The sequence below is a fragment of the Molossus molossus genome, unplaced genomic scaffold, assembly GCF_014108415.1.
Source record: "Molossus molossus isolate mMolMol1 unplaced genomic scaffold, mMolMol1.p scaffold_m16_p_4, whole genome shotgun sequence".
Lineage (NCBI taxonomy): Eukaryota > Metazoa > Chordata > Mammalia > Chiroptera > Molossidae > Molossus > Molossus molossus.
This window is the reverse complement of record NW_023425377.1, coordinates 65,604,281-65,632,263: the sequence shown is the minus strand read 5'-3', so window position 1 is coordinate 65,632,263 and position 27,983 is coordinate 65,604,281. Positions and strand designations below refer to the sequence as shown.

General features: G+C 43.0%; 1 long non-coding RNA gene across 4 annotated transcripts; it reads left to right on the top strand.

Moving 5' to 3' along the window:
* Positions 1 to 702: 702 nt before the first annotated feature.
* LOC118615552 lies at positions 703 to 27,983 on the top strand. Of its 4 annotated transcripts, XR_004956454.1 has the most exons (5): positions 703 to 968; positions 17,815 to 17,951; positions 21,514 to 21,738; positions 22,091 to 22,189; positions 22,418 to 22,550. It is a non-coding gene; the product is annotated as an uncharacterized LOC118615552 (long non-coding RNA). The 4 variants fall into 4 exon arrangements; XR_004956452.1 differs by lacking the exons at positions 21,514 to 21,738; positions 22,418 to 22,550 and adding an exon at positions 27,942 to 27,983; XR_004956451.1 differs by lacking the exon at positions 21,514 to 21,738.

Genomic DNA, 27,983 nt, shown 5'->3' with positions numbered 1-27,983 from the left:
GAGCTCTCTAACAGAACAGAACACACAGACAAATGAGAGCTCTTATACCTGTTTTTTTCATTAGTTAAGCATTTGGGCAGCTGATACCTTGAGAGGGAGAGCAAGGATGTCCCTCGAGATAAAAACTTTCTGCAGCTTCTGGGAAGTTCCTGCAATCCTTGCCAGGAGTTCAGTTCACCACAAGCAGCGGGGCCCCCAGCTAAGAGGGATATGCCCCCATCTTTTTTTTTTTTTATCCTCACCCGAGGACATTTTTCCATTTTTTGTACAGACAGAGTGGGAGGGAGAGAGAGGAAGAGAGAGAGAGGGAAACATCGATGTGAAAGGGACACATCGAGTGGCTGCCACCCACACGACCAACCAGGGCCGGGGACAAACTGCAACCGAGGTACGTGCCCTTAGCAGGAACTGAACCCGGGTCTCTCTAGACCGCAGGCGGATGCTCCAACCGCTGAGCCAAACCGGCCAGGGCGATATGCCCCCATCTTTAAACCAATTAATCAAGATTATACAAGACAAAACCCAAAACCACCCTAATATACAATATTTACAAGTGTGCATGACAGTTGAAAACTTTATGGCTTATTGTGCCCTTTTGCTTATACAGCCAGACAGAATACCAGACAGAATGCCCTGTGCCACACAGCAAGTGCCTCAACTCTAAGCTGGTCAGGTTCAGGTTCAAAGACCAGGAACCAGAGATAATGCCCTGTATCATACATAGCAATGTCTCAACCCTAAGCTGATCAGGCTTGGGTTTGGAGACCAGGCAAGGACCATGGGAGATCACTTGCAACCAGGAGCTGATCAGGCTCATACCAGATGGGAGGCAACAGACAACAGACAACTCTCATTACAGAATTACAGAACTATGGGGTTGCAGAGCTACAGTTACAGGATGCTCAATTCAACTTGAAAGAGATGACCGGGATTGCTGGAGCTGAACGCAGGACTCTAACAGGCAAATGGTGAGAGTCCTGTTTTTTGGTCTCAGGAACCCCTAGTCCCAGGCAGCCTGTGGGGTCCCGCTCTCAGTACTGGGAGATTCACCAAAATATGAAACTGGACAACTAATGGGTCCGGCCGCCTGTCAATACTTGAGCCAATTAAGCACAGATAAGGTTGAATCGTATATGAGCACTTATTCTAATATTGCCGGCAGTATGAGAGAGCAGTGGGTCATCCCATAAAATCTGCTCTGCCCCACCTCCACTTGTCAGCTTTTAAAGGTTAGAGAAACAATGACTACATGAGAAAGAGCAGTTGGGCAAAAATAAAAAATAAATGGGTAAATTGGTTACAGGCAATGGGAGAGGAATGTTGAGGGTGGGGGGTGGATTGTAAAAGATTTCGGGCAAAGGAGGAAGGAATGTGCCAGGGGCTGTGGGGCTGGTCGCCAGTGTGTCACAGTCACAGGTCCAGGGTCCAGTGTTCAGATAGATAATCAGGTTTTTAATCCTTCCATGATGTCAGGTAGTCCTTGTTCTCAGATTAGGAGAATGGACAACATTTCTGAGGTAAGCTCCTGAGGTGCTCATCTCCCAGCCAGATCAGAGTGGACTTTTCTTTAATTAGAACAAAGTAACTATGATTAACATTGCAAAGGATGATTAATATTTCTTATAACTATGGCTAGTATGTCACTTTGATTAGTTCTCTATTATTCTCTCCCGCCCCTTTCATTACTACTTTAATATAAAAATATGAAAAATTGATGTTTATTTGAAATGCTACATTATTTTGTTTTACTTACTTTCTTGTTACATAAATGCTATTATTTGAACAGAAGCACAATAGCCAGGGTTGTGTGGCTCAGTGGATTGAGCATCGTCCAGTGGACTGAGAGGTCCAGGTTCAATGCCTGGTCAGGGCACATACCTGGGTTTCAGGCTCGACCTTCAGTAGGTGGCATGCAGGAAGCAGCTGGTTGATGTTTCTCATATCGATGTTTCTATCTCTCCCTTCCTTTCTCTCTAAAAATCAATAAAAACATATTAAAATATCAAAACTGCCTTTCAATTTAAAAAAAGCACAATAGAACTACTTAACAGGGACAATTAGTAGTATTTATAGTAGGCTTAATTAAACAATACATGGGAGAAAAAAATAACTATTTTTATAGTGTTTCTTTGTGTCCTCTCATACAGCAGTTTATTTGAAGTACTTTTTAAGCTTTTTGTTGGATATTTAAATTTCTAGGCTATATGGTAGCATATTCTTTAAAAAAAATTTTTATCCTCACCCGAGGACATTTTTGCATTTATCTTCAGATAGAGCAGGAAGGAGAGAGGGAGGAAGAGAGAGACAGAAATATTGATGGGAGAGAGACACATTGAATGGTTGCCACCCACGTGACCCCAACCGAAGCTGGGGACAAACTGCAACTGAGGTACATGTCCTTAGCAGAAACCAAACCCGGGACTCTCTGGTCTGTGGGCTGATGCTCTAACCACTGAACAGCTGGCCAGGGCACATATTCTTAAGATACATAAATGTAAGACTTTGTAAAAGAAGAACTTGAATGCAATAAGACTTGGATAGTATTCTATATTTAATAAAATAATGATGAAGTTTATTTCTGTCCCATCATTACACAGTATAAAAGAAATCTCAGGGCCCTGGCCGGTTTGGCTCAGCAGTTAGAGTATTGGCCTGTGGTCCAGAGAGACCCGGGTTTGGTTCCCGCTAAGGGCGCGTACCTCGGTTGCAGTTTGTCCCCGGCCCTGGTTGGGTCGTGTGGGTGGCAACCACTCGATGTGTCCCTTTCACATTGATGTTTCTCCCCCACCCCCAACTCTATCTGAACAAAAAATGGAAAGATGTCCTCTGGTGATGATAAAAAAAAATAAAAAGAAAAAAAGGAAAAAAAAGAAATCTCAGGGACAATGGTTTTAAAGCATAGAGGCAATTTGAAGTTGTGAAATCAAAGTTGCATTTCAAATAGTTACGTATGTAGGAAAGAAACGGAGAATGGCCTGAACAGTGTGGTTCAGTTTATTGAGTGTCGTTCCATGGACAGAGAGGTCCCAGTTCGATTCCCAGTTGGGACACATGCCCAGGTTTCGGGCTCAATCACCAGTGGGGGGCATGCAGGAGGCAGCCGATCCATATATCTCATTGATGTTTCTACCTCTCTCTCTAAAAACAAAAAAATGGAGAATGTCTTATTTAATTTTTCCTTCTCTGATGATATTTTGAATTCTGAAACAGACTTATTTTAAAAATCAGTTTGTTTGTTTTTTTTCTGTATGAGTTTTCTTCAAACACCGAAAACTTAGTGGAAATCAATTCTTCCTTGTTGGGCTCCTTATGGCCTCTTCAAAGATCTTAAAAGAATTTTGAAGAAACAACATGTATATTTCTGCATTACTGTAATTGTTTTTTCCATTTTAATGTTCAGTGCAGTTCCAAATTAGAGAAGGATATTTTTCTTTTCCCAGACTTTGAAAATATGATTTTATGGCAGGCCAACTTAAAAAAGAAATCCTTAGGGATGATAGGGGTAGAGGGAACGGAGAAAGGTGGTCGAAATGTATAAATGACCAGTTATATGGTAAATACGTACTAGGACTCTAATAGCATGATGACTATAGTTAACATTGCTGTATGACATATATATGAAACTTTTAATTAGGACAGTAAATTCTGAGTTCTCATCACAAGGAAAACATTTTTTTCTTTCTCTATTTATTGTATCTATATAAGATTATGGAGGCCAAAAACATGTGGTAATCATTTCACAATCTATGTAAATCCCCCCACCTCCCACCCCGGGCTAAAGCTGCTTTGATAGGAACACTCTGCCTAGGAACTATGGCTTCTGCAGCTTGGAGGAATGACTCAGCATAGGGCTCTTGGTGTCTGCCTTCCCAGCTCACCCCCAGAGCCCTGAATCCTCATGCAGCTCTAGTCTATTCAGCTCTCCCTCTGCTGGAGCCCAAGGTGAGTAGCTGTAGATGATTTAGTGTGCTGGCCTTTCAAGATGGTGCCTGTGTTTCCAGCCATCTCTCATTGCCAGACAGAACCTCTGGTGCTTTCCACAGCCAAGGTGTTATGTGAGCACCTTTCCCAGTTCCATCACTCTGGGCTGGGATACCCAGTTTGGAGTTTAGACATGAGACTTAGGGGGAACCCCCTGCAGCTGAGATGTCCTTCGGAAACTTCAGCTATTGCCTGTGGGAGCCCAGCCAGTTCTCTTGCACCTCTGCAATTCCTACCGGACTCAATGTGGGCTCCTTTTTACATCCTTGATTATAAGGGTTCTCTCCAGCTGGTCTTTAGTTGGTTATTCCAGCTGATTTTTCGAAATATTAGTTGTGCCCTGGCCAGTTTGGCTCAGCAGTTAGAGCATTGGCCTGTGGACCAAGGGGTCCTGGGTTCGATTTCAGCCAAGGGGACCTACCTCGGTTGCATTTCATCCCTAGCCCCAGTTGGGGTCGTGTGGGTGGCAGCCAATCTGTGTGTCTATCTCACACCAATGTTTCTCTTTCTCCCTCCCGCTCTGTCTGAAGATAAATGTAAAAATATCCTCGGGTGAGGATTAAAAAAAATAAATAATAAAATAAATATTAGTTGTAATTCCAGTTTGGTCCTGGAAGGAGGTCAGTGTAGCTTCCATTCAATCTGCTACCATTTTTCTCTCTCTGGAGAGCTGCTTTTAATTCCTAACCAGAATGTGTGAAACCACTCTGTAGCTTTCATCTGCCTATACTTTGTAAGCAGCTCTGAAAAAATTCTCTTCTGTTCCCTAAGTAGCTCGGCAGAAGAGAAGGATGGTGGAGCCTTTTAGGCAAGCAGCATGTTCCAAAAGCTGGGTCAAAACTGAATCTCTGTCAATCAAATAATTACACTTACTGTGGACACTAGCATTTTGACCTTAAGGACACTTGGACCCTCATGGTAAATGTTATCAGTAAGAATAACTTACACCGATTAAAACTAGACATGGAATATTGTATCACTGACTGAATAAAAAAACTTTGAGGGCTTCATTAGAACCAAGAGACTCTGGAGACTCAAAATATGAAGAAGTTGTGGATAGGATGGCAGCAGGCAGGACCAGAATGAGGGTGAGTGTATGAGAGTGTGAGCAAGTGTGAGAGAGTGTGAGTGGATGTGCAACCACAGAGCAATGCAGAAATGTGAGGCAGAGGGTTCTGGTACTGTGGATGGGGGACTACCCAACTACTGTAGTAAGCGACTTGTCAGGACACTTCTCCCTGTGTGGCTGGAAGGCCTTGCCATTTTGGAAGATCTACTGGTTTTCTCTGGGAGGAGGCAGTGGGGAGTGGCTAGGGCTAAGTGACTTGAGTCCACCAGTGTGCCTTGCACCATTGGACCAGTGGACCCCACTGTGTCAATGCACAGCACTGTCAAGGTACCTGCTTGTGGAAGCAGCAACTGGCTGAGAGCTGAGCATCATCCCCCACAGCAGCAGCAGTAGCACCAGCATGGGAGCAGAGCAGCACCCTTAACAGCAGCAGCCTGATGAGAGCTGAGCACCACCACTAGCAGCAGCGGCACCAGCTTGTGAGCCCAGCACCTTCCCCCACAGCAGTAGAGACTGGGTGGGTGTGGAGCCCCATCTCCAACAGCAACTGAGGCTCAGGAGCCAAGACACACACCAGTAGCAGAGGCTCAGTAGTGGACATCCATCCCCAGGCAGCAGCAGCACAGATCAGCAGCTGAAACCCATCCCCAGCAACATCAACAGAGGCTGATCAGGAGCAGGCCCCAGCCCAAGCAGCAGCAAGGCTCAGGCAGCCAAGACCTGCCCCTGACAACTGCAGCAGCGGATTTGGAGTGGAGCCCCTACCCCAGCAACAGGAAAGTCCCAGGAACTGAGCATCCTTAGCCCCCAACAGCAGCAGAGGATTGGGAGCTGAGAGCACTCCTGGCAACAGCAGCAGCAGTAACAGGCACAAACCGGGAGCTGACACTTGCCCCCAGTAGCATCAGCAGTGACTGATCAGGAGCTGAGCCCCACCAGGCAGAAGCGCACCCCAGCAGTGCACCAGCTAGACCCATGTATCCCAGAAGAACCTTCCATGACAGACCAATACCAGCTGCCAGTTGTCAGTCCTCCAAGACCCATAGCAGGGAAGAGGTGCCATGCATCAGAACAGTTTAGGAGGCACAGCAGCCTTATTTGATAACACACCGACCTGCCTACACACCCCAACATCCCTCACTGGTTCTGGAACTACCTGACTGCTCAAATGGTGAGACAAAGAAACAACACCCAAATGAAAGAAAAGGAGGAATCACCACAAAAGGAACTACAGGAAATGGAAGACAGCAATTTGTCAGATAAAGAATTCAAAGCAATGATTTTAAAGGTGCTCAAACAATTTAGTGAGAACTACAAGCAACTTAATGAAAATTATAAAGAGCTCACTGGGAACTACATCAGCATAAAAAAAGAGTTAGAAGCTATGAATAAAAATCAAGTGGAAATAAAGAATGACATAACTGATATGAAAAATACCTTAGAAGGATTCAATAGTAGATTAGAAAAAGTTGAAGACTGAATCAGCGATTTAGAAGACAAGGTAAAAAAACAAAACAAAACAGGCAAAACAGAGCAGCAAATGGGAAAAAAAAATTAAAAAGCCGGAGGACTGTTTAAGGGAGCTTTGGGACAATATGAAATGTAACAACATTTGCATCATAGGGGTACCAGAAGGAGAAGACTCAGAGAAAAGAATAGTGAACCTATTTGAAGAAATGGTGACAGAAAACTTCCCTAATATGGTGAAGGAAAAGTTACACAAGTCCAGGAAACACAGAGTTACAAGCAAGATGAACCCCCAAAGACCCACAGCTAAACACATCATAATTAAAATGGCAAACATTAAAAACAAAGAAAGAGTCTTAAAGGAAGCAAGAGAGAGACAGAAAGTTACCTACAAGGGAGTTCCCATTAGACTGTCAGCTGATTTCTCAATAGCAACACTGCAGGCCCAAAGGGAGTGGCATGAAGTATACAAAGCAATGAAAGGCAAGAGTCTGAATCCAAGACTATGCTATCCAGCAAGGCTATCATTCAAAATGGAAGATGAAATAAAGAGCTTCACAGACAAAGAAAACTAAAGGAATTTACTACCACCAAACCAGCACTGCAAAAAATACTAAAGGGACTGTTGTAAGAAGAAGAAGAAATAGAGAGAGAGAGAAGAACACAGGCACAAAATAAAAATGGCAACTCATAAGTATCTATCAATAATAACCTTAAAGACTTCCGGTCAAGATGGCGGAGTAGGTAAACGCGGTATTGCGTCCTCCCACAACCACATCAAAGTTACAACTAAACTACAGAACAACCATCATTCAAAACCGCCTGAAATCAAGCTGAATGGAAGTCCTACAACTACGGAATTAAAGCAGCAGCCACATCAAGACAGGTAGGAGGGGTGGAGGCATGAGGGGCGGCGGCGGGCTGGTCCCACACCCAAGTGTGGCAGATAAAAATCAGGAGGATACCTCGGCTGGGAAGGTCCTTCCTGAGGATTAAGGGGTCCCCGTCCCACACCAGGTGCCCTGCTCAGTGCCAGGAAGAGAAGTCCCCATAACTTCTGGCTGGAAAAACCAGCGGCAACTGAGGCTCAGGGAGGCTGAAGCGGCTGGAGCCCCAGGCAGCTCCCTAAAGGGCCTGTGTGTAAACTTATTGGACTCTCTCCCTCTAAGCTTGGAGGGGAGGCAGCTCGAGGGGCACCAGAGTCATACAGGGAAGAACTGAGCTGTTTGGCACTGGAGCGAGGGCTGGAGAGGGGGCTTTCTCCGGGACAAAGGTGCTGTAAGAGGCCTTTGTTCCTTTGGTGAGCCCTTCACTGGGGTGGCAGACAGAAGCCATATCTGGGACTCCAGCACCCTGGCTCACACTGGTAGCCCCGCCCTGGAGACTCCCTGAGGCCCTGCCCCACCCAACTTTCAGGCCCACCCAAGCTGTTGCCACTTGCTTAACCATAGGATTGGCCTGTCTTAGATCCTGCTTCAGGTTTTTCCTAAGTTCTTTCAAACGAGCAGCATCTGGTCTCAGCGAGCCCCATACCTCTCATTAAGTAATACACTGAAACAAACACAGGGAGGCAGCCAAAATGAGGAGACAAAGAAACAGGTCCCAAACGAAAGAACAGAACAAAACCCCAATAAAAGAACTAAGCGAAATGGAGATAAGCAACCTAACAGATACTGAGTTCAAAATACTGCTTATAAGGATGCTCAATGAACTTAGTGAGAACCTCAGTGAACTTAGGGAGGGCCTCAAGAGCATAAAAAAGGACCAGTCAGAAATCATGGATACACAGTTAGAATTGAAGGAGGCATTAACTGAAATAAAGAATAATTTACACAGCTTCAATAATAGAGTACATAAATCCAAGGAGCAAACCATCGATTTGGAATATAAGGAAGCAAAAAATGCCCAATCAGAACAGCAAAAAGAAAAAAGAATCCAAGAAAATGAGGATAGTGTAAGGAGCCTCTGGGACAACTTCAAGCATGCCAACATTCGCATCTTGAGGGTGCCAGAAGGAGAAGAGCAAGAACAAGAAATCGAAAACCTGTTTGAAACAATAATGGCAGAAAACTTTCCTAACTTGGTGAAGGAAACAGACATACAAGTCCAGGAAGCACAGAGAGTCCCAAACAAGATGAACCCCAAGAGACCCACACCAAGACACATCATCATCAAAATGCAAAAGGTTCAAGACAAAGAGAGACTCTTAAAAGCAGCAAGAGAAAGGCAGCTAGTTACCTACATGGGAGTTCCCATTAGGCTGTCAGCTGATTTCTCAAAAGAAACTTTGCAGGCCAGAAGGGAGTGGCAAGAAATATTCAGAGTGATGAAAAGCAAGAACCTACAACCAAGATTACTCTATCCTGCAAAGCTGTCATTTAGAATCGATGGCCATATAAAAACTTTCCCAGACGAGAAAAAGTTAAAGGAGTTCATCACCACCAAACCATTATTATATGAAATGATGAAGGGTCTTTTTGAAGAAAAAGATAAAATATATGAACAAACAAAATGGCAATGAATACATATCTATCGACAATGGAATCTACAAACAAAATGAACAGGTAGAACAGAAACATTCTCATAGATACAGAGAACATTTTGTTGGTTGTCAGTTGGGAGGGGGGGGTTGGGGGAATGGGTGAAAAAGGTGAAGGGATTAAGAAGTACAAATTCATTGCTAGACTGACAAACCTCAAAGGGAAAGGGGTTGGGGGATGGGAATAAATAAACCAAAGAACTTATATGCATAACCAATGGACACAGACAATAGTGTGGGAAAAGGTGGGAGGGGGGCGGGAGTGGGGAGGAGGGGGTCAATGGGGGAAAAATGGAACATCTGTAATACATTTTACATCCAACAATAAAGATTAAAATAAATAAATAAAATAAAAATAAATAAATAAATAAAAAAGGGGGAAAAAAAAATAACCTTAAATGTAAATGTCTTAAATACTCCAATTAAAAGACATAGGGTAGCTGATTGGATAAGAAAACATGACCCATATATATGCTGTCTTCAAGAGACCCATCTCATGACAAAAGACTCACACAGGATGAAAGTAAAGGGATGGAAAAAAATTTCCAGGCAAATGGAAAAAAAACTGGTGTAGCAATACTCATATCTGATGAGATAGACTTCAAAACGAGGGCCATAATAAGAGACAAAGAAGGTCCCTACATAATATTAAAGGGATCAGTCCAACAAGAGTATATAACCCTGGTAAACATATATGCACCAAATATAGGAGCACCAAAACATATTTAAAAACTGGAAGACTTCAAGGAAGAGATCAATAGCAATACAATCATAGTGGGTGACTTTAACACCTCACTAACACAATTGGATAGATCTTCTAGACAAAAAATTAACAAGGACACAGAGTCCTCAAATGATGAACTAGAATTCAGTTAAAAAATGGGTAGAGGACCTAAATAGACACCTCTCCAAACAGGACATTCAACTGGTCAAGAGACATGAAAAAATGCTCAATGTCACTAATCATCAGAGAGATGCAAATTAAAACAACAATGAGGTATCACCTCACACTTATCAGAATGGCTGCCATCAACAAATCATCACACAAGTGCTGACGAGAGTGTGGGGAAAAGGGGACTCTAGTACACTGTTGGTGGGAATGCAGACTGGTGCAGCCACTATGGAAAACACTATGCTGTTTCCTCAAAAAATTAAAAATTGATCTGCCATTTTACCCCGTGATACCACTTATTGGAATATATCCTAAGAAGCCTGAAACACCAGTCAGAAAGAACATATGTATGTACCACTATGTTCATAGCAGCACTATTTACAATAGCTAAGATCTGGAAACAGCCCAGGTGTCCATCAATAGATGAGTAGATAAAAAAGCTGTGGTGCAAATGTATACAATGGAATACTATGCAGCTGTAAGAAAGAAAGATCTCTTATCCTTTGAGACGACATGGAGGGACCTTGAGAGTATTATGCTAAGCGAAATAACCAGTCGGAGAAAGACAAGTATCACATGATCTTACTTATTTGTGGAATATAATGAACAAAGTAAGCTGATGAACAAAACAGACCCTGAGACATAGAAGTAGGGTTCAGACTGACAAACCTCAGAAGAGGGAGGAGGGAAGAGATAAACCAAAGATCTTATGCATATAAACATAACCAATGGACATAGACAACAACACTGGGGGGTGGGGTAGGAATGGGAGGAGGGTGTCAATTGGGGAATAAGGAGAAATATCTGTAGCAAAAATAAATTAATTAAAAAAACTTTGAAAATTTTTGATATATATATTTTTTGACTCAGGTGAGTAGACTAGGTACAATTATGATCACTAAAGAATCTTACAGTGCTCTGGCTGGTTTTGCTCAGCAGTTAGAGCATTGGTCTGCAGACCAAAGAGTCATGGGTTCGATTTTAGTCAAGGGCTCATACCTGAGTTGTGGTTCAGTCCCAGGCCCTGGTCAGGGTCATGCGGGAGGCAACCAATTGATGTCTCTCTCACACATCAATGTTTCTCTGTCTCTCTCTCTCTTCCTCCCTCCCTGCCTCCCACTCTGTAAATGAAAAGTATCCCTGGGTGAGGATTAAAAAAAAAAACTTACAGAGACAGAATCAACTGTCAGTAAATTATGATGTAGACATAAAATATTGCCATGTATATTTAAAACAGAATTGATCCTAATCAAAACACTTTAAATTAAAAAAAACATGGAATAACTACAATTAGTGTACTGTGCTATATTTTCAAGTAGGATTAAGGAATTAAAGTATCGAAGTTTTCTCTGGAAAATACTCTCCCACAAACATTTGAAAATAATGGTACAATTATGATTCAATACTCTACCCCCAGAATAAAAATATATGGAATGATTAAAGTTTTTGAGGTAAAATCACTAGGTTACAATAATAGGGTTACAATGGAGTGTAACACTAGCAAGGCTAAATTCTTTTATTTTACTTATTTAAGTGACTGATTATTTAAGATATTGATGCTTATTTAAGTGATTCCTGTGATTAAATTTTTGTGGGCATGTTAGCTTATGCTGAATTACCAAATAACTTCCCCCATTTCAACAGCATATCACTATTTATTTATTTTTAATTGGAATGTCAATTTTATTTAGTCATATATTATAAAAACTAAACAGCATATCTGGCTGATGACAAAACTCACCCAACTGCTAAGGGCAAAACAAAACTATCTCAAGAGGTACAGTTACACAGATCTTGCTTTTACCTACAGGCAGATACGAGAGAGGGAGAAACAGAAAGAAAGAATGCAACATCTGAAATTGTCCAGCTGATAAAATTCAGAAGGGGAGAGAGTAAGGAGTTAGAAGTAAGGCTAGCATGTCATATTTTCTCTCTTCTTCAATGAGCCTTTTAACTTCTTTCCTCTTTAGTTTCTTTTCTGTCAAGGATGGCACAGACTCTGTGGATTTCCCTCACTAACCCATGAAAGGCATCATCAGTGCAGAATTTGAGGGCTGCCGAGGTCTCAAATAAAGTACAGTCATATTCTCGGGCCAGACCCAAGCCTTCTTCTGTAGAGACCTGGTGGAACTGTTCCAGGTCAATTTTGTTACCCACCAGCACCAGGGGAATTTCATAGATGTGACAGACCTGAAAAATGAGCTCTTTAAACTTGGCATCCTCCTGGAATGACTGGCGGTCGGTGACGGAGTAGCAGACGATGAATCCCTCCCCACCTCGCAAGTACTGCTCCCGCATGGCTGTGAACTCGGCTTGCGAGGCTTGTCCTGGTGGCTGCAAGACCAGTAGATCTCTGTATCACTATATATTATTTTAAATAACAGTGTTGGGTGGGTATTCCGGTTGGAGAGACTGCACTCATTTAGAAACCCAGAATTCTTTATTATGTGCCTTTTCTAACCCTAGGACCTCATCCCCATCTACATCCATCAGCAGAAATGGGGAGAACGTGAAGAAATGCACGTGGGAAGGATTTCATGGGCCAAGTCTACAATGTCAGTCTTTTTTCTCTTCTACTAGCAACGACATGGTCATAGGACCACAGGGAGGCTGGAAGATGCAATCCAGCTGTGGACCCTAAGAAGGGAGAATACATTTTTTTTTTTTGGTTTTACATCCTGACATTGAATTTACATTTACTATCCATTTATTTTGTTGTTTTTCAATTTTTATTAATTTATTTTTGTTACAGACATTTCTCCTCCCACCCCAGACACCCTCCTCCCCATCCCACTCCCCCCCCCCCCCAGCATTACTGTCTATGTCCATTGGTTATGCATACATGCATATAAGTTCTTTGGTTTATCTCATCCATCCTCCCTGCCCCCCACATCTGAGGTTTGTCAGTCTGAACCATATTCCTTTCTATATCTTTGGGTCTATTTTGTTCATCAGCCCACCTTGGTCATTATATTTCACAAATAAGTGAGATCGTATGATATTTGTCTTTCTCTGATTGGCTTATTTTGCTTAGCATAATACTCTTGAGGTCCCTCTGTGTCGTCTCAAAGGATAAGAGATCTTTCTTTATTACAGCTGCACAGTATTCCATTGTATATATATGTATCACAGCTTTTTTATCCACTCATCTATTGATGGACACTTGGGCTGTTTCCAGATCTTAGCAATTGTAAATAGTGTTGCTATGAATATAGGGGTGCATATGTTCTTTCTGATTGGTGTTTCAGGCTTCTTAGGATATATTCCAAGAAGTGGTATCACTAGGTCAAATGGCAGATCAATTTCTAGTTTTTTGAGGAAACAGCATAATGTTTTCCATAGTGGGTGCACCAGTCTGCATTCCCACCAGCAGTGTACTAGAGTCCCCTTTTCTCTACTCCCTTGCCAGCACTTGTTGTTTGATGATTTGTTGATGGCAGCCATTCTGGCACGTGTGAGGTGATACCTCATAGTTGTTTTAATTTTCTGATGATTAGTGACATCGAGCATTTCTCCATATGTCTCTTGGTCATTTGTACGTCCTGCTTGGAGAGGTGTCTCTTTAGGTCCTCTGCCCATTTCTTTTTTTTTTTTTTTTATCCTCACCCGAGGACATTTTTTTTGCATTTTTTTGTTCAGACAGAGCGGGAGGGAGAGAGAGGAAGAGAGAGAGAGAGAAACGTCGATGTGAAGGTACACATCGAGTGGTTGCCACCCGCACGACCAACCAGGGCCGGGAACAAACTGCAACCGAGGTACGTGCCCTTAGCGGGAACTGAACCCGGGTCTCTCTGGACCGCAGGCCGACGCTCTAACCGCTGAGCCAAACTGGCCAGGGCATCTCTGCCCATTTCTTAATTAGATTCTTTGTCTTCCTTTTGTTGAGTTGTATGAGTACTCTATATATTTTGGAAATTAACCCCTTATCTGATGCATCATTGGCAATTATGCTTCTCATACGGTGGGTTCCCTTTCCATTTTAATGGTTGTTTCTTTTGCTGTGCAGAAGCTTTTTAGTTTGATGTAGTCCCATGTGTTCATTTTATTCTTTCTGTTGCCTTAGGTGATGTATCAATGAAAATTCTGCTGTGTATGATGTCTGAAATTTTGTTGCCTACGTTTTCTTCTAGGATTTTTATGGATTCATGATTCACAGTTAAGTATTTTATCCATTTTGAGTTTATTCTTGTGTATGGTGTAAGTTGATGGTCTAGTTTCATTTTTTTTGCATGTAGCTGTCCAATTTTCCCAACACCATTTATTAAAGAGGCTGTCTTTACTCCATTGTATGCTCTTGCCACCTTTGTCAAATATTAATTGAGCATAATGTCTTGGGTCAATACCCGGGTTCTCTGTTCTGTTCCATTGATCTATATGCCTGTTCTTGTGCCAGTACCAGGCTGTTTTGATTACAGTGGCTTTGTAGTATAACCTGATATCCAGTATTGCGATCCCACCTACTTTGTGCTTCTTTTTCAAGATTGCTGTGGCTATTCGTGGTCTTTTCTGGTTCCATGTGAACTTTTGAAGTATTCGTTTTAGTTCTGTGAAATATGTTATTGGTATTTTAATGGGGATTGCATTGAATTTATAGATTGCTTTGGGTAGTATGGACATTTTAATGATGTTAATTCTTCCAATCCATGAACAAGGTATGAGCTTCCACTTTTTTATATCTTCCTCTATTTCTTTGTCCTGTAGTTTTCTGCAAATAGGTCCTTTACTTCTTTGGTTAAGTTTATTCCTAGGTATCTTAATTTTTTTGCCGCAATGGTAAATGGGATTGTTTTTCTAGTTTCTCTTTCTGTGAGTTCATTATTAATGTAAAAGAATGCCATTGAGCCTTGACCAAACGGTTTGGCTCAGTGATTAGAGCCAACTGGAGAATTCCAAGTTTGGTTCCCTAGGAACACGTACTTCAGTTGCAGTTTGTCCCCAGTCCTGGTTGGGGTCATGTGGGTGGCAGCCACTCGATGTGTCTCTCTCATATTGAGGTTTCTCTCTCTCTCTTCTTTCCTCTCTCTCTACCGCTCTATCTGGAGCTGAATGCAAAAATGTCCTCGGGTGAGAATAAAAAAAAAGAATGCTGTCAATTTTTTTATGTTAATTTTGTATTCTGCTACTTTGCCAAATTCATTTATTAAGTCTAGTAGATTTTTGATGGAGTCTTTAGGGTTTTTTATGTACAATATCATGTCATCTGCAAATAATGATAGTTTCACTTTCTCCTTTCCAATTTTGATCCCTTTTATTTTTTATTCATGTCTGATTGCTGTGGCTAAGACTTCCAGTACTATGTTAAATAAAAGTGGCGAAAGTGGGCATCCCTATCTTGATCCTGTTCTTAAGGGAAATGCTTGTAGTTTTTTCCCATTGAGTAAGATGTTGGCTGTAGGTTTTTTCATATATGGCCTTTATTATATTGAGATAGGATCCCTCTATTCCCACATTTTTATCAGAACTGGGTGCTGGATTTTGTTGAATACTTTTTCAGTGTGTATTATATGGGTTTTATCTTTAATTTTGTGTATGTGGTGTATTACATTTATTGATTTGCGAATATTGTACTAGCCTTGCATCCCTGGGATGAATCCCACTTGGTCATGATGAATAATTTTTTTGATATATTGATAGATTTGATTTGCTAATATTTTGTTAAGAATTTTGGCATCTGTGTTTATCAGAGATATTGGCCTATAGTTTTCTTTCTTTGTAGTGTCTTTATCTGGTTTTGGAATTAGGATTATGCTGGCCTCATAAAATGAGTTTGGAAGTGTTCTGTCCTCTTGGATTTTTTTGGAATAGTTTGAGGAGAATGGGTATTAGATCTTCTTTGAATAGAACCCACTCTTTGAATTGTTTTTTTTTGGTCTCTATGTCATTTATTTCTGCTCTGATCTTGACTATTTCCTTCCTTCTACTTGCTCTGGGGTTTTCTTTTTGTTTGCTTTCTAGTTCTTTAAGTTGTGAGGTTAGATAGTCAATTAGAAATTGTTCTTGTTTCTTGAGGTAGGCCTGTAGTGCTATGAACTTTTCTCTCAGGATGCTTTCACTGTGTCCCATAGATTTTGTGTTGTTGTGTGTTCATTTTCATTGGTTTCCAAGAAGGTTTTAATTTCTACCTTGATCTCCTTGGTAACACATTCATTTTTTAATAACATGCTATTTAGCTTTCATGTGTTCAAATGTCTTTGCATGTTTTTGTTGTAATTGGTTTCTAGTTTCATGCTATTGTGATCCAAGGGAGAATGCATTTTGATGGACAGCTAAAGTTCTCTGCAGCAGTGAGTTAGTCATTCAGATAGGGTTTTTCAAATGTCTGTTGAACATTTACCATACACCAAGTGCTTTACCAAGGGCTGGACTGAGATTTGATTAATAGCATATTGGCCTGGAAGAAGCTCCACACCTGAAGGAGGAGATAGGATATAGTACAAAGTGCCTCCATCTTGGGAGAAAACAATAAAGTGAAAGTGCTCTGGAATTTGAGTGAATAATTCTAGATTTGGAGACTGCCTTGAGATGACTGCAAGTGAACTCCATTTTCAGAGATAAATAAGATATAGTTACTGGAGGAAGTAGGCAGCAACAACGATAGAAACAGGTCATTTATGGACAAGATATAAGGAGGCTTGATCGTGTTTTCCAAATATTTAAAGGGAGAAGATACTTGCTTATATTAAGTGAAAATGTGACGAGGAATATAGGATTATCCCATTAAAAAATCTATATAAATTTAGATGAAATTATACAAATGTGTTGAGTTTTAATTTAAAAAATGTTTTATTCATATAACCACAAGGATATCACAAATATCCTTTGGGTTTTTTTTAATCCTCACCTGAGGACATTTTTGGAAGGCAGCTATGCTGACCACTATACCACCAATGTTCCACCTGAGGACATTTTTGCATTTATCTTCAGATAGAGTGGGAGGGAGAAAGGGGGAAGAGAGAGAGCGAAACATCGATGTGAGAGAGAGACACATCAACTGGTCACCACCCACACGACCCCAACCGGGGCCGGGGACAAACTGCAACCGAGGAAGGTGCCCTTAGTGGGAACTGAACTTGGGTCTCTTGGTCCGTGGGCCAAATCGAGCAGGGTATCCTTTGGTTTTATATAATAATTTCTAAAAATAAAACCAGACACATAAAACTGTGATGTAGAAAAATTATTCCCAATACTTTTCCTATTTTCTGTCCTGGAACCTAGGGCCTGACTCAGGTGTTCTATAGTACTCCCTGAAAATATTGTATTTGGGATTTAGTCTATTTTTTTCACAGTGAAAAATGCCAAGATAATGATTTCCACTGTAATTCACTCCCCAGTGAATTACTCCCCAGATTTACTCCCCAGATAGTAAATCTTATGAAATATATTTTGGTCTAACTGCAAGCCTGGGAAGATGTCTCAGTTTGATGTTGGCTTCTAGTGCAGACAGAACAGAGTCCTGCAGCACTGGTGCCATTTCTCATTTGGCCATCAGAGGGCAGTGCGTGGCTATTCATGACAATACACTTTCTCCAAGGTTTCTTTAGTAGTTAACCTTCTTCAGAATGTTTTATAACTTTAGAGAATTTCTTAATGGAATGTTTATTTGCTTTTCTACTTTGATTTTGCTTGGAAGACAATGAAAATCCACAGAAAGTACCACATATGAGGTGATCCACTGACAGGAAGATGTTCCTTATGACACATACATACATGTAAAATTATGTGTCCAACCCTCATCTGTGTCTATCTCCGTCCCTTCCCCTCTCCCTCCATCTATCTATAAACATCTTTCTTTGTAAAATATCTTTTGACCTTAGATGTAATGTATTAGAGGTATTTGTGACTCATGTTGCCTCTTCTTTATGATAGGAATCTTTGGGTAACAAGTGGTCTGCTCTTAAGATCTTGGAAATGTCAATGAAACCCTGGGAGATTTGATGAACGTGATGAGCAGAAGATCTCAGCAGAAGTCTTTTAAAGTGGGAGATCTGTACAGCACAGTCAAGGTTGGGTCCACACTGTCTACTATCTTTAGAGCACTGAGGCTAGTTCCCCCTGGAGAACTTTGCTAAAATGCTCTATATCCTAAAAGAGCATCAGGTCAGAATAGTAAATGGATGTGATTATTGTGGGAGAGATTATGGTTTTAATTACTTGACATTTGCCTATAAACGTTCTCTGCTCTGCATGATATTGTAATTATTGCTCGGCTATCTGAGAGCAGAGTTCACTAGCTAGTACCTGGCAATGAAGACCTGTCACATACTACTGAATGAATAAAACTTGGGATGCAAGATTACAAGTTTAAGAATATGTTTGAGCCTGGCCGGTGTGGCTTATTGGATTGAGCATTGTCCCATGCACTGAGAGGTCCCAGTTCCATTCCTGGTCAGGGCACATGCCTTGGTTGCGGGCTTGATCCCCAGTGGGGGCGGGGGGTGCAGGAGGCAGCCAATCAATGTTTCTCTCTCACATCGATGTTTCTATCTCTTTCTCCCTTTCTCTCTCTCTCTAAAAAATCAATAAAAACATATTTAAAAAAAGAATATGTTTGAAATTGGGACTTTCCTGAGCAGTTCAGATATGAACAGGCTCATATTACTAAGCTGCTTTGTCTCCTGCCAGGTTCTTTACAGTTATTGGTTTTCCCATAATACCCTTCAGCCAGCTGATGCCGAGGGAGCTCCACATCCAGGATCACAAGATGACGAGGGAAGGCCCAGAATCCAGATTCAAATCTGGGGACTCCCCTAGGGCTTTCCCAAGGAGTGTCCCACAGCTCCACTCCCAAAGGAACCTGGACCTCCACTTCTCTCACCAGCTACATGGGAGAGTAGATAGACACTCTTCACATATAGGGTGTCCCCCCCAAATGTATACACACTTTGAATAATTATAAAGTCAGTGTTTATTAACATACATTTTATTTTAAAAATGTAATAGAATCTACAGATATTGTTTAATTGTTTTGTCAGCACTTGTTTTCAAACTGATGTCCTTTCTGGTCCAGACACTACTGATAATGCAAAGCAATGGAATAGCAAACATCAAGAATCATTTCTTTCAGTATTTGTGCATGTTCTCTTTCAATAGCTGCCCTCAGTTCTTCAACTGTTGCCAGTTTTGTACTGTAAACTTGTCTTTTATGTATCCCCGTAAAAAGTCTAGTGGATAAGTTTTCTTTGTTCAAAGTTTAGTCTGGCTTAACCCATTATTTCAAACCATTTAAACCTGAAAAGAAGTGAGATCTAACTGAGTTATCCTCTGTTAAAATGTGTATACATTTATGGGGGACACCCTGTATTTGTAGGAATATTAGGGAAAAAATGTTCTCACTTCACATCAGACTATGAGCATCTTTGCATTTTGCTGTTTTTATTGTTTTAACTAAGTACCCCAGGTATCCTGTGTAGCAGTCAGCTTGACTGTCCTTATGAACATTCTCCAAGTCCTTACATGTCATCATACTATTGGATGTTGTATACACAGAAAGGGAGAGGATGGGATTAAGCTATTCTATATGTTTCTCTGCAACTTGTCCTCTCACAGAACATATCACTATGACCTGTCAGGTCAGGAGCTGTGGCTTCATTTGTATTCATAATATTCCATAAGGGAGGCCATTTGCCACAGCGGTGCAGAGTTTCAGTGCTGTTAGACCTTGACATAATTAAATTTTGTTGCCATTTTAATAGTGCTGCTGGGAACCCAAAAGTATGTCCTAATGGAGTGTGTTACTTTGTTTGGGCTGCCATAACTGTATCAGATTGGGTGGTGTTAACAGCAGATAATTATTTTCTCACAATTCCAAAGGTTAGAGATTTGAGATGAGGGTATTGGGAGGGTTGGTTACTCCTAAGAATTTTCTCCTTGGCTTGTGGGTGGCCCTCTTCTATCTGTGTTCACATGGACTTCCCTCTGTGCTTCCATGTGTCCTCTCCTTGTCTTCTAAGGATGCTGGTCATACTGGATTAAGACCCATTCCAATGAACTCATCCTTAATTCCTTAATAACCATCAACCCAAATATAGGCATGTTCTGAAGTTCTAGAGGTTACAAAGTCAACACAGGAATAGTATACAAGAGTATACTAACCTCCTGGAGATAGATGCCCAGGAATGGGACTGCTGGTGGAAGTTATATGCATATGTAAAATTTTAATAGCCACAGCCAGATTCCAGATCAAAGAGGCTAAATTCGTGACGTTGCAAATAGCAGTTTCTGATAATGGCTGCTTCCTTGCATCCAGCCTGGCCTGGGGATTTCTCATTCTTTATAATTTTTGCCACCCAACTGGTGTGGCTCAGTTGGTTGGACAGTGGCCCATGCACCAAAAGGTTGCCAGTTTGATTCCTGGTCTCTCTCTCTCTCCCTTCCTATCTCTCTAAAAATCAATTTAAAAAATTCTTTTACCAAGTTGATGTCAGGTTGTACAATGCAATCACAATGTTTTGATTTGCAATTGCCAGAGAAAGAGCCAGCTGTAGGCTAGAGCCAGGTTCAGCTCTGTTTCTACCACCTGTGCTAGTGCTACAGCCAGAGCCAGTATCACCTCTATCAACCCCTTCAGAGTTGGAGTGAGCACCAACCTCAGCTTTAGCCCCAGGGCCAACTCCAGAGCTGGAGCCATCTGGACCACTAACTCTAGTCTAGAGCAAATTCCATCTTTAGTTGTACCACTAACAACAGTACCAGCTCTAGCCCCAGAACCTGACTACCCTTGGGTTGTGACCACCAAGAACCTGCTGAGGGAGGAGAAGCCAACTTCTTGGAGTTTTCTCCAAGGCTGGTGGCAGAGTAGTCGACTGTGATGGATGTGGCGAGCAATGGGGCTCTTGGGGTTGGGGGTGGGGAAGGAGGTAGGGCAGGCCTTCCTCTGCTATCAACTGCCCTGACCTGCCTTTCCCTGATAGGGACTCCTGTGATCCAGGTTCAAATGCCAGCTCCATCACTTACCTATTGTGTGACCTGGGAAACTTTCTCAACTCTTAAGCCTTCACTGTCCATCTGTCGATAGTAGAGGTGGACACTAACAGGACCTGCTACACAGAGTAGCTGTCCAGATTAAATGAGGCAGATCAGACAGAAAACTAGGTGGGTCCTGGCCCTTTTGGTGGGGGAGGGGAGCTCACTGTGTGCATCCAGATGAGTCACCAACCCATCTACCCAGGAAACTCGGCAGCCTCTGAACAAACTAAGCCCGTGGTAATAGCTGCCATAGGGGAATGTACATCTGAATGAGTCAGACCAGAGAAGTGCTCAGGGTAGTGGAAGATGCCACTTGTGATGAGCAGATTTGAGCTGCCTCCTGGAGCTTGGAGTTAGTGAGGATGGGCTGTGTAAAAATGCCCCTTTCCCTTTCTTGCCATTATTGAGTCCTGAGTCATCCTGTGCTTTGTCCCCTCTGAAGACAGAGAACATTACCCAGTGATTCCCACAAGGCTCACACCATACTCTCAGCTTCCTGAGCTCCAGTTTTGGCCAGTGACACCTGTCTAAGATTCCAGGGGACTGTGGACACTGAGCTGGGGTGTGGCAGGGTTGAGTGACATACTTCTTTCTCCCCAGGAGCTGTTCAAGCTGTTCAAGGTGGTCCCCCCCGCCCCTGCCCCGGGCTCAGTATGTTCCCAGAGGAAAAAGCCTGGCAATGAGCACCTGGTGCCCACTGTTCATGCCACTATCACCCAGTTCAATAGTGTGGTCAACTGCGTCATCACCACCTTCCTTGGGAATGTGAACATGATGGCCTAGGCCAGGGCCAGGGTGGTAGAATACTGGATCAATGTGGCCAAGGTATGCTGTGGGAGGCCCAGTAGAGTTCCTATTCTGAGCCTTGAAAAATCCCTATTCTCCTGTATCAGCTCTCAGGATTGAAGTCTGTAGCCTGAGTCCCTGAAGAGTCCCTAGGCCCCCATGCCATGGGAAAGCTGACCTTGACTCTCAGGTCCCATATGTGGGAGGCTCACTTCCTCCATAGTTCCTTCATTGGGTTGAGCTAAAATCCTCCCTCTTTGGGTCCTCAGTGTGTCCTCCCTCAGCTCCCTGAGTATCTGTCCCACCCAGGAGGGGAGATGTAAACTGAGGGGGACTGAAGTTAGAGCAAACAGAGCTCCTCATTGGACAGCTCACCTCTTTTCTTCTGCAGGACTGCCAAATCTCCAGGAACCTCTCTGCACGACATCTTCTGTGCTCTGCAGAACGCCCGAGTTCACTGACTGAAGACACCATGGGGGAACATTTCCAGGTGGGTAGGCCTCTCTCCATAGGAGGACCAAGGTGGTGAGTGACCTCTCATATGTCTGCCACTGCCCCTCAGCAGCTGGGACCTCCCGGGAAGCAGCCAACCCTGGGCACAGGACTGGTCTCTAAGCCTCCCTGTGTCCTAGACCATGAGTTCTGCTTTGGGAATTAGTTTCCTTAAATGTCAGATACTGGATTGAGCAAAACTGATTTTCAATTGTTTACTTTATAGTAACAGAACTTTATGTCCAGTTGAAACTCAAACTGGTCAAAACAGAGGTGCTCAAGAGAAAAGTGAATGGAGGAGGCCCAGAGGACCAACATGAGAGTTCCTGCCCCCCTCCCACAGACACCTTTGTGCTCAGAGGAACCGCACAGACGTCCTCATCCAGGCAGTTTGAATCTTTTGGGTTCTCAAGTAAAAAGAATTTGCACTTAATCCCTTCTCCGTACATTATTCTTAAACATCTCTTTCCTACTTTCCCCTTCACTCAGGAAGTGCTCTCGGACATTTAAAAACCTGCGTAACCCTGGCCAGTTTAGCTTAGTGGTTAGTGCGTTGGCCCACAGACCAAAGAGGCACGGGTTCGATTCCTGGTCAAGGGCATGTACCTAGGTTGTAGGTTCGTTATCTAGCCCCACGTAGGAGGCAATCAATTGATGTGTCTCTCTCACATCCATGTGTGTCTCTCTCTCCCTCCCTCTCTATCTAAAATGCAATGGAAAAATATCCTAGGATGAGGATTAACAAAAACAAACAAAAAACTGTAGTGCAGACAACTCACTGAGCAGAGAACATCTCATCAAGGTAGAGTGGAGGCTGGGGGTCTGGAAAGAGGAAGGTGGAAAGGACAGGGGAACTGAGCAGGATGTGACTTTGATAGTTTGTCATTTAGCATTTCTCTGTAAAATTCCAGTCTATCTTGTCTAGATTAACAGGAACAGGGATTTGTTTGGTCTACAGGCAGGTGGGGAGCAGTTTGAGGGGCAAAAGGCTTTGGTCATGGCGTAACGTGGTAGGCTGTTTCAGGAGGGGGTGCTGAAGGGCAGATTTAGCTGGTCTCTGGCTTCCATACTAGTCCATTGTGCTGGCACTTAGCTGCTTCTAGGCTATGAGTAGGGTGGGTGGGATACCTTTCTTCCCTAAACCAGCCACCCTGTTCTCAGGAAGCTAGGCCCCTGCTGCTCCTTATGTCTTTACCACATCTCCAAAGAGAGGGTAGCTTGCTTGCCCCAGGGATGGGTTCTGCAGGGGATTCCCACAGGCCAGGTGAAGAAAGGTCTTCTTGGCCTTGGATCCAAATTGCTGTCCCAGAGACAAATATTGTATACTCTGTGACTCCCCACTGTGCCCCTATAGCAGTCATTGCTAGTCAGTCATAGTCAGGATTCTCACGTGGATGCCTCGTTGGCAGAACATGTGCCCTAGGTGGCTTGTGAGAGTGTCTGGGGGACTGATGGATTCATCCGGAGTGGACTTCAGAAGCCTCATGTAAACGAAGAAGCAAACTCTCCTGTGATAAAAATTAACTGGAACTTGAAGCAAACACAGTCAGTAGGGAGGGTCTGTGGGGGAGGTAGAATTTATGGAAGTTCTTGTACTCTATGTAATCTCGAGAATCCTGCACACTTAGAACCCCACAGGAAGAACTCTAATTTTATAATAAAGCTCTATGGTTCCAATCCTTTTCCTTTAACTTCCTCCATTTCAGCACGCAGGCCAAACTGTACACGTGGCTTCCATGTCTGCATAAACTGAGCTGCAACCCTTTCTTTCCCCTGAGTAAATCCTTTCTGGTGATAAAACACCTAGTTGATATTATTTTTTAGTTGATACCTATCACCTTCTACCCTGTCAGTCAGATGTGGCACCTTGGGGGTCCCATTCCTGAGTGAATGAAGAAACTGCTGTGTAAGAGAATGTCCTGAGACATTTGTTGTAAATAGTAAATGCTAGATTTGAACATTATTAAAATCCTGTTTCTTGTATGCCCTGTGAGTTGTGGTTTGGTTCTTTCAGTTTCTATGCTAATTTTTTTCTTTTTTTTTAATCCTCACCCGAGGACATTTTTCCATTTTTTGTTCAGATAGAGTGGGAGGGAGGAGGGGGGAGAGAGAGAGAGAGAGAGAGAGAAACATCGATGTGAAAGGGACACATTGAATGGCTGCCACCCACACAACCAACCAGGGCTGTGGACAAACTGCAACCGAGGTACGTGCCCTTAGTGGGAACTGAACCCGGGTCTCTCTGGACCACAGGCTGACGCTCTAACCGCTGAGCCAAATCGGCCAGGGCTCTATGCTAATTTTAATGAGGTATAGCCTCCCTCATTCCTCCTGGAAATCTTTCAGCATCATCAGCTTATTGAGAGAAGGGTGAAAGTCTAGAACCTCCCCCTTCCTCAGAGGACAGGTTTATTTCAGTATTGTGGGCCTGAGCAAGGAGCAGAAACAGCCCCTCAGAACTCATAGGATTTCAAAGTCGAAGGTACTTTCACAGCCATAGCAACACCACTGAAATTGTGTCCTATGGCTTTCTTTTAAAATATTATTTAACTGTACATGTAAGGGTTTATTTCTGGGCATTTGATTCTGTTCCATTGGTCTATGTGTCCGGTTTTATCCAGTAGACATGTGTGGATTTAGAAATGATTGGGTTTAGCAACCTGCCAGCTCCCAGGTACAGCTTTCCTAAGGGCTGGTGAGACCCTCCTGGGACTAGTTGGATCCTTCATTCTATCTCAGTGGGCAGCAGTAAACAATCAGGTCTCAGACAGGACAGACCTTGGCCTCCAAGCATCTAGGCAAGCATCTGCGGCCCTCCAGCTCAGGCCAGCCTGGGCTCTGTTAACCCCCATGGTCAATCACTGAGCTGACCGTGTGCTCAGCAATTGAACAACTGCCTGGCAGCATAGATAGCCCCTTGGGATGTTTGAATTTCCAACATTTGTGTGATTGAGACAAGTGCCTCCTCCTTCACAGCCTTTTACCTTGCCAAGCTAGGTAATAACCCTGCAAAGGTTGACTGTGGCCCTGGCCAGAACAATCATACATCAGACCATGGCCCAGCAATCCTTTGGCCTTCCAGTTGTAACAAACCTTTGACATTCATACTCATTGAGAATCAAAGATATGTGAGCAACTGTGTCTCCAAAGGGCAATTTCACACTGAGGCCACATGGTCTCAGAGAGCTACGTTTGTCCATGGCTGCACACCTTTGGCCTCTGGAAAGCCAGTCCATTGTGGATTCCACGTTGTAGAATAATTCTTGAGCCTCCCACTGCTTCAGTGAGCAAGAATTTCCTTACCACCCTAGCATTTGTCTCAGCTCTTTGTAAAGGAGAGAGAAAAGACAGGAAAAAGAGCCAGTTTGTTTTCTGGGAATGACTGATTAATGTGGCCAGGGGGCAGGCATGACTCCTGGGCTCCCACCTCCCAGGGACACAAATGAGGTCTGTGTGCCTCTAAGGGCACATGGGCAGTTCTGGGTCAATCTCTGAAATGCGAGTACCTGATGCTCAAGGCAGGAGCTTTGAGATTATCACCAACAGCAACGTTGCTTTTTCAGTAAGTGGAAGAGCTTCTTGCCTTTGTGAGAGGACAGCAAGAAAACTCAATGGGTGGCTGCAGCTCCTGACCCTAAGTGACCTCTTGCTTCTGAGGGCTTCCGATTCTGTAGCTATGCAGTGGGACCCACCATCTGTTCTCACAACCACGTCTAGCACCTCATCTTTTCTTTGGGAACTCATCTCACCTGCTTCCAGTCCAAATGGTTCCAGAGGGCTTACCCCATGTCTAGCCAATCCCATGTTCCATCCTCTGGGTGCTCTGATGGGTTCAAGGATGAGAATGTGACCTAAGCCAGGCCACAGGCATTTAAAGCTGTGGCTTTTCGTGAAGCTCAAGGGAAGGAGAAACTTTCCTCAGTAGAATGGATAATGAGTCAGTATTGGTCTGGAGTTGTTGGAAGCCCTGGATGCAGTGAGAGAGACTGTCTGTGAATGGGGCCAACCAAAGGCACTAGGTCCCACTGGGAGAATGTTAGTCCTTGCCTCTTGCATTTAATGCCGCTGCCATTAAAAAATTATTAATTTGCCCCAGCAGGTATGACTTAATTGGTTGGGCATCATCCCATTCACTGAAAGGTCATTGGTTTGATTCCTGGTCGGGGCACACGGCTGGGTTGCGAGCTTGATCCCCAGTAGGGGGTGTGCAGGAGGCAGCTGATTGATGTTTTGCTCTTACATTGATGTTTCTTTATCTCCCTCTCCCTTTCTTTCTCTCTAAAAATCAATAAAAATATCTTTAAAATTATTAATTTATTTTACTTCAGTGTGTCCAGTTTCTTGCAATAAAAATGTCCTAGCTGACACATCAGAATATATAATCCTTAAGACTCTCTTTGCATGGTGTCCTTACTGGGCTTGGCATGGCTGAGGGAGATGAAGATACTGGGTGGGGTCAGATTTCAGGGGAGCTGCCAAACAGCTCTGTTCTTGTTCCTTCCCTGTCCTGTGTTAAACAAACAAATAAAAAGTTTAACTTCCACGACTGAAAGTATTCTGGTAAGTATGATTTTACTGAGCCAAAATGTGAGCTAAAATTAAGACCAGTCTTGGGGCATGGAGTCTAAGCCACCAGCAGTATGGCTGGGTAGAAAACACATGTCCATCATCCCAGAGTTTTGTAAGCATTTTTATTATTTTATTTTATTTTATCCTCACCTGAGAACATTTGTGCATTTATCTTCAGATAGAGCAGGAGGCAGAGAGAGAGAAGCATTGATGTGAGACAGACACATCGAGTGGTCACCACCCACATGACCCCAACTGGGGCTGGGGACAAACGGCAACCGAGGTACATGCTCTTAGTGGGAACCAAACCCGGGACTCCCTGGACCGCAGGCTGATGCTCTAACTGCTGAGCCTAATGGGCCAGGGCTGTAAGCATTTTTATACGTAAAGTAGGGGGAAGGGGAAAGAAAGAGGTATTCTGAAAGGATTTACCTTAGCTCTAGGTAAGGGGTGGGAGAAGGTGACCTGGGGCCAGCATGAAGAAACATATGCTCCTATAGATTGGCTGTGGGCAGCAGTCTGGAAAGCCCATGTGTGAACAAGTGGAAGTACTTGGAGTTCAACGGTGCCTGGCTAAAATCACCTGCGGAGTTCTGGCCGGTGTGCCTCAATTGCTTGGAGTGTTGTCCCATACACTGAAAGGCTGTGAGTTCAATTCTTATTTAGGGCATGTGCCTAGGTTGCAGGTTTGATCCCTGGTCAGGCATGTATGGAAGGCAACCAGTTGATGTTCTCTTTCACATCAATGTTTCTCTTTCTCTCTCTCCGATCAATAAGCATATCCTCAGGTGAGGATTAAAAAAACATCTGCTCAAATAGTCACCTGGAAATGAATCTGAAGTTCCAACATCCACAGAAATGTGAGCAGTCTTTTGTTAGCTGGCCTGCAGTCACTAACAGACCAACAGTCCTACTTTTCTCATTCTCTAGGCTGTAATTTAAGTTAGAACGTGTCAGAATTTTCTCCTGGTCATGTAGGAGAGGGAAACCCCAGAACAATAAGAGGAGAACCAGTAGGAAGAAGAGGTCTGTGGGTGGCTAACTGGTCTATATTTTCTTTACTTTAGAGTTGATTTGTCAATGTGCAATTTTACTAGGAAATCACCCATTTCCTCTAGGTTTCCATTTGTATGCACTAGGTTTCTGTTATTTGACTTTTAATTTCTCCTCTCTTTCTATAGACTTTTGCAATTAATGAGCAAATATTGATGCATTAAGATTAG